This window comes from Oncorhynchus nerka, unplaced genomic scaffold, assembly GCF_034236695.1.
Source record: "Oncorhynchus nerka isolate Pitt River unplaced genomic scaffold, Oner_Uvic_2.0 unplaced_scaffold_1989, whole genome shotgun sequence".
NCBI classification, from domain to species: Eukaryota; Metazoa; Chordata; class Actinopteri; order Salmoniformes; family Salmonidae; genus Oncorhynchus; species Oncorhynchus nerka.
The window spans coordinates 8,729-15,000 of NW_027039338.1; positions in this window are offsets into that span (position 1 = coordinate 8,729).

A 6,272-nucleotide genomic window follows, 5' to 3' on the forward strand; every position below is an offset into this window, starting at 1 on the left:
TACTATAGAATATAAAGACTGTGTTCTACTGTAGAATATAAGACTGTGTTCTACTATAGAATATAAAGACTGTGTTCTACTGTAGAATATAAGACTGTGTTCTACTATAGAATATAAAGACTGTGTTCTACTGTAGAATAGAATATAAGACTGTGTTCTACTCTAGAATATAAAGACTGTGTTCTACTATAGAATATAAAGACTGTGCTCTGCAGTAGAATATAAGACTGTGTTCTACTCTAGAATATAAAGACTGTGTTCTACTCTAGAATATAAAGACTGTGTTCTACTCTAGAATATAAAGACTGTGTTCTACTCTAGAATATAAAGACTGTGTTCTACTCTAGAATATAAAGACTGTGTTCTACTCTAGAATATAAAGACTGTGTTCTACTCTAGAATATAGAATATAAAACCTAGAATATAAAGACTGTGCTCTGCAGTAGAATATAAGACTGTGTTCTACTATAGAATATAAAGACTGTGCTCTCTAGAATATAAGACTGTGTTCTACTAGAATATAAAGACTGTGTTCTACTCTAGAATATAAAGACTGTGTTCTACTATAGAATATAAAGACTGTGCTCTGCAGTAGACCACAAAGAGGGGACCATAAAGAGCATTACAATGACACTGTGCTCGTGCATGGACTCGTGCTGCTAACATGGGGCTTGAGCTACTGCGCATGTTAGAGCGCAGATGCACAAACACGCAACTCTTGACATATACAGTCTCTCTCCCTGCCTCTCTCACACACACACTCCCTCTCCCTGCCTCTCTCTCCCTGCCTCTCTCTCACTCTCTCTCCCTGCCTCTCTCACACACACACTCTCCCTCTCTCTCACTATCTCTCCCTGCCTCTCTCTCACTCACTCTCCCTGCTTCTCTCTCACTCTCTCTCCCTGACTCTCTCTCACTCTCTCTCCCTGAATCTCTCCCTGCCTCTCTCTCACTCTCTCTCCCTGACTCTCTCTCACTCTCTCTCCCTGCCTCTCTCACACACCCTCACTCTTACACACACTCTCTCTCCATCGTTTTCACAAACTCCCTCACTTTCTCTTACTCACGTACGCTCCCTCCCTCCCTCCCTCCTACCCACCCTCTCTCCTCCTCCCTACCTCCCTCTCTCCCTCCCTCTCTCCCTCCCTCCCCGTCTTACCCACCCTCTCTCCTCCCTACCTCCCTCCCTCTCTCCCTCCCTCCCTCCCCTCCTACCCACCCTCTCTCGTCCCTACCTCCCTCCCTCCCTCCGTCCGTCTCTCTCTCTCTCCCTCCCTCCCTCCCTCCCCCTCCTACCCACCCTCTCTCGTCCCTACCTCCCTCCCTCCGTCTCTCTTCTGACAGATATATCGTCATTGTGCGGGCAGGCGGAAGGAGCTGGGTTGAACTTGAGAACGGCTCACGAGAGGAGACGGAGGAAAGGACATGATGCTGCTGCAGTAACCGACATCGTTGTTAAATCATCGCAGCAACCAGCGTAGCAACCAGCGTAGCAACCAGAGTGTCAAGGTAAGATCAACAGCTCTCTCTCTTCATTCTGCAGTAACTCTCATTATGATATTCCATCTCTCCCTCTTTCCCTCTCTCTTTCAATCTCTCCTCTTTACCTCCATCTCTCCTCTCTCTCTGCCTCTCCATCTCTCCCTCTTTCTCTTTCTCCATCTCTCCTCTCTCTCTGCCTCTCCATCTCTCCCTCTTTCTCCATCTCTCCTCTCTCTCTGCCTCTCCATCTCTGCCTCTTTCTCTCTCTCTGCCTCTCCATCTCTGCCTCTTTCTCTCTCTCTGTCATTCTCTCTCTTTTGGTGTCTGTCTGTCTGTCTGTCTGTCCGTCTGTCTGTCCGTCTGTCTGTCCGTCTGTCTGTCTGTCTGTCTGTCTGTCTGTCTGTCTGTCTGTCTGTCAGCTGTTGTATTGTGATGAGTCAGGACAATATGACTGAGAAAGGTTGTAGATATAATCAGACAATGTGTAATACCAGAATACTGTGTGTGTTAGACTGGTGCGTGTGTGTGTATTAGATGTTAGACTATTCTGTTGATATATAATGTGTATAATGTTAGACTATTCTGTTGATATATAATGTGTATAATGTTAGACTATTCTGTTTATATATAATGTGTATTAGATGTTAGACTATTCTGTTGATATATAATGTGTATTAGATGTTAGACTATTCTGTTGATATATAATGTGTATTAGATGTTAGACTATTCTGTTGATATATAATGTGTATTAGATGTTAGACTATTCTGTTGATATATAATGTGTATTAGATGTTAGACTATTCTGTTGATATATAATGTGTATAATGTTAGACTATTCTGTTGATATATAATGTGTATAATGTTAGACTATTCTGTTGATATATAATGTGTATAATGTTAGACTATTCTGTTGATATATAATGTGTATTAGATGTTAGACTATTCTGTTGATATATAATGTTAGACTATTCTGTTGATATATAATGTTAGACTATTCTGTTGATATATAATGTGTATAATGTTAGACTATTCTGTTGATATATAATGTGTATATAGATGTTAGACTATTCTGTTTTATATATGTGTACCTATTCTGTTTAAAACACCCGTCTCAACGTCAAAAGTAAAGACGCGACTCCAGGATACTGGCCTTCTAGGCAGAGTTGCGAAGAAAAATCAATTTCTCAGACTGGCCAATAAAAAGAAAAGATTAAGATGGACAAAAAATCTCTCCTCTCGCTCTGCCTCTCCATCTCTGTCTCTTTCTCCTGAGTCGCCTCTTCACTGTTGACATTGAGACTGGTGTTTTGTGGGTAGTATTTAATGAAGCTGCCAGACATTTCTAAGTGACCCCAAACTTTTGAACAGTAGTGTATACTAATACAATTGGTCAGAGGAAGACATTTTTGTTTAACAAATATGACATTTTCTGAAAAAAAAGAGTGGCCAAAATTGGCACCCCTGTTTTCAATACCTCAATACCTTACGAGGACAACGACACATAGTATTTTTTCTAAAATGTTGTATGAGAATGGATAACACATTGAGAAGTATCTTTGACCATTCCTCCATACACTCTTAAAAACATGGTGCTAAGTACGACCTAAAAGGGTTCTTTGGCAGCCCCCATAGGAGAAGCCTTTGAAGAACCCTTTGTGAGTTCCATGTAGAACCCTTTTGAGTTCCATGTAGAACCCTTTTTGAGTTCCATGTAGAACCCTTTTTGAGTTCCATGTAGAACCCTTTTTGAGTTCCATGTAGAACCCTTTTTGAGTTCCATGTAGAACCCTTTACCCAAAATGTGTGGTTTTATTTGAAGAGGGCAGTCCATAAGCACAGACAAAAGATCTGTAAAGATTCTGTATGGAGGAACGGTATAAGATCCCTCCCAATATGTTCGCCAAATCATAAAACATTGTAGAAAAGGCTCAGTGCTGTTTTCATCTTAAGGTGGGGTATTGAAAGGTATTGAAAACAGCCAATCATTTTGACCGCTAACTTCTTGAGAGAAAAAAATTAGGATTACGTATTAAACCAAATCTCTGTCTGAACAATTGTATTTGTATAAAATAATTGTAAAACATTTTTTGCATACAATATAGCTCAGTATTTGTTTTATTTATTTTATACAGTATTTTTGCTCATATTTATCAAGGGTTTAATAATGTTGAACCCCACTGTATATCTAAATGTTTATCTCTCCAACAGAATGGAGCTGATGACAGTTACCCTCCTACTAACTCTAGCCCAGTCTGCTGTATATCTAAATGTTTATCTCTCCAACAGAATGGAGCTGATGACAGTTACCCTCCTACTAACTCTAGCCCAGTCTACAGAGACTGTATATCTAAATGTTTATCTCTCCAACAGAATGGAGCTGATGACAGTTACCCTCCTACTAACTCTAGCCCAGTCTACAGAGACTGTATATCTAAATGTTTATCTCTCCAACAGAATGGAGCTGATGACAGTTACCCTCCTACTAACTCTAGCCCAGTCTGCTGTATATCTAAATGTTTATCTCTCCAACAGAATGGAGCTGATGACAGTTACCCTCCTACTAACTCTAGCAGTCCAGTCTCCAACAGAATGGACTGTATATCTAAATGTTTATCTCTCCAACAGAATGGAGCTGATGACAGTTACCCTCCTACTAACTCTAGCCCAGTCTACAGAGACTGTATATCTAAATGTTTATCTCTCCAACAGAATGGAGCTGATGACAGTTACCCTCCTACTAACTCTAGCCCAGTCTACAGAGACTGTATATCTAAATGTTTATCTCTCCAACAGAATGGAGCTGATGACAGTTACCCTCCTACTAACTCTAGCCCAGTCTACAGAGACTGTATATCTAAATGTTTATCTCTCCAACAGAATGGAGCTGATGACAGTTACCCTCCTACTAACTCTAGCCCAGTCTGCTGTATATCTAAATGTTTATCTCTCCAACAGAATGGAGCTGATGACAGTTACCCTCCTACTAACTCTAGCCCAGTCTGCTGTATATCTAAATGTTTATCTCTCCAACAGAATGGAGCTGATGACAGTTACCCTCCTACTAACTCTAGCCCAGTCTACAGAGACTGTATATCTAAATGTTTATCTCTCCAACAGAATGGAGCTGATGACAGTTACCCTCCTACTAACTCTAGCCCAGTCTACAGAGACTGTATATCTAAATGTTTATCTCTCCAACAGAATGGAGCTGATGACAGTTACCCTCCTACTAACTCTAGCCCAGTCTGAGACTGTATATCTAAATGTTTATCTCTCCAACAGAATGGAGCTGATGACAGTTGCCCTCCTACTAACTCTAGCCCAGTCTGCTGTATATCTAAATGTTTATCTCTCCAACAGAATGGAGCTGATGACAGTTACCCTCCTACTAACTCTAGCCCAGTCTGCTGTATATCTAAATGTTTATCTCTCCAACAGAATGGAGTGACCTGACAGTTACCTCCTACTAACTCTAGCCCAGTCTACAGAGACTGTATATCTAAATGTTTATCTCTCCAACAGAATGGAGCTGAATGACAGTTACCTCCAGTGAAATGCTGAATACAACTGTAGTAGCCCAGTCTGAATACAACAGGTGTAGTATATCAGTGAAATGTTTATCTCTACAACAGAATGGAGTAGACCTGACAGTTACCCTGCTGAATACTAACAGGTGTAGTAGCCCAGTGACAGAGACTGAATATCTAAATGTTTATCTCTCCAACAGAATGGAGCTGATGACAGTTACCCTAGACCTACTGAACTCTAGCCCAGTCTACAGAGACTGTATATCTAAATGTTTATCTCTCCAACAGAATGGAGCTGATGACAGTTACCCTCCTACTAACTCTAGCCCAGTCTGCTGTATATCTAAATGTTTATCCTCAACAGAATGGAGCTGATGACAGTTACCCTCCTACTAACTGAATAGCCCAGTCTGCTGTATATCTAAATGTTTATCTCTCCAACAGAATGGAGCTGATGACAGTTACCCTGAATACTAACTCTAGCCCAGTCTGCTGTATATCTAAATGTTTATCTCTCCAACAGAATGGAGCTGATGACAGTTACCCTCCTACTAACTCTAGCCCAGTCTACAGAGACTGTATATCTAAATGTTTATCTCTCCAACAGAATGGAGCTGATGACAGTTACTCTCCTACTAACTCTAGCCCAGTCTACAGAGACTGTATATCTAAATGTTTATCTCTCCAACAGAATGGAGCTGATGACAGTTACCCTCCTACTAACTCTAGCCCAGTCTGCTGTATATCTAAATGTTTATCTCTCCAACAGAATGGAGCTTGATGACAGTTACCCTCCGCTTAACGTTTCTAGCCCAGTCTACAGAGACTGTATCTAAATGTTTATCTCTCCAACAGAATGGAGCTGATGACAGTTACCCTCCTACTAACTCTAGCCCAGTCTACAGAGACTATATCTAAATGTTTATCTCTCCAACAGAATGGAGCTGATGACAGTTACCCTCCTATGTTGCAGCTGAAGCCCAGTCTACAGAGACTGTATATCTAAATGTTTATCTCTCCAACAGAATGGAGCTGATGATGTGGACACCAAGGAACTTGAAGCTCTCAACCTGCTCCACTTACCCTCCTAAAGGCTTTGTTAACTTGGTGTGTTTGGAAAATTCTAGCCCAGTCTGCTGTATATCTAAATGTTTATCTCTCCAACAGAATGGAGCTGATGACAGTTACCCTTTTCCTACTAACTCTAGCCCAGTCTGCTGTATATCTAAATGTTTATCTTCCAACAGAATGGCCTGATGACAG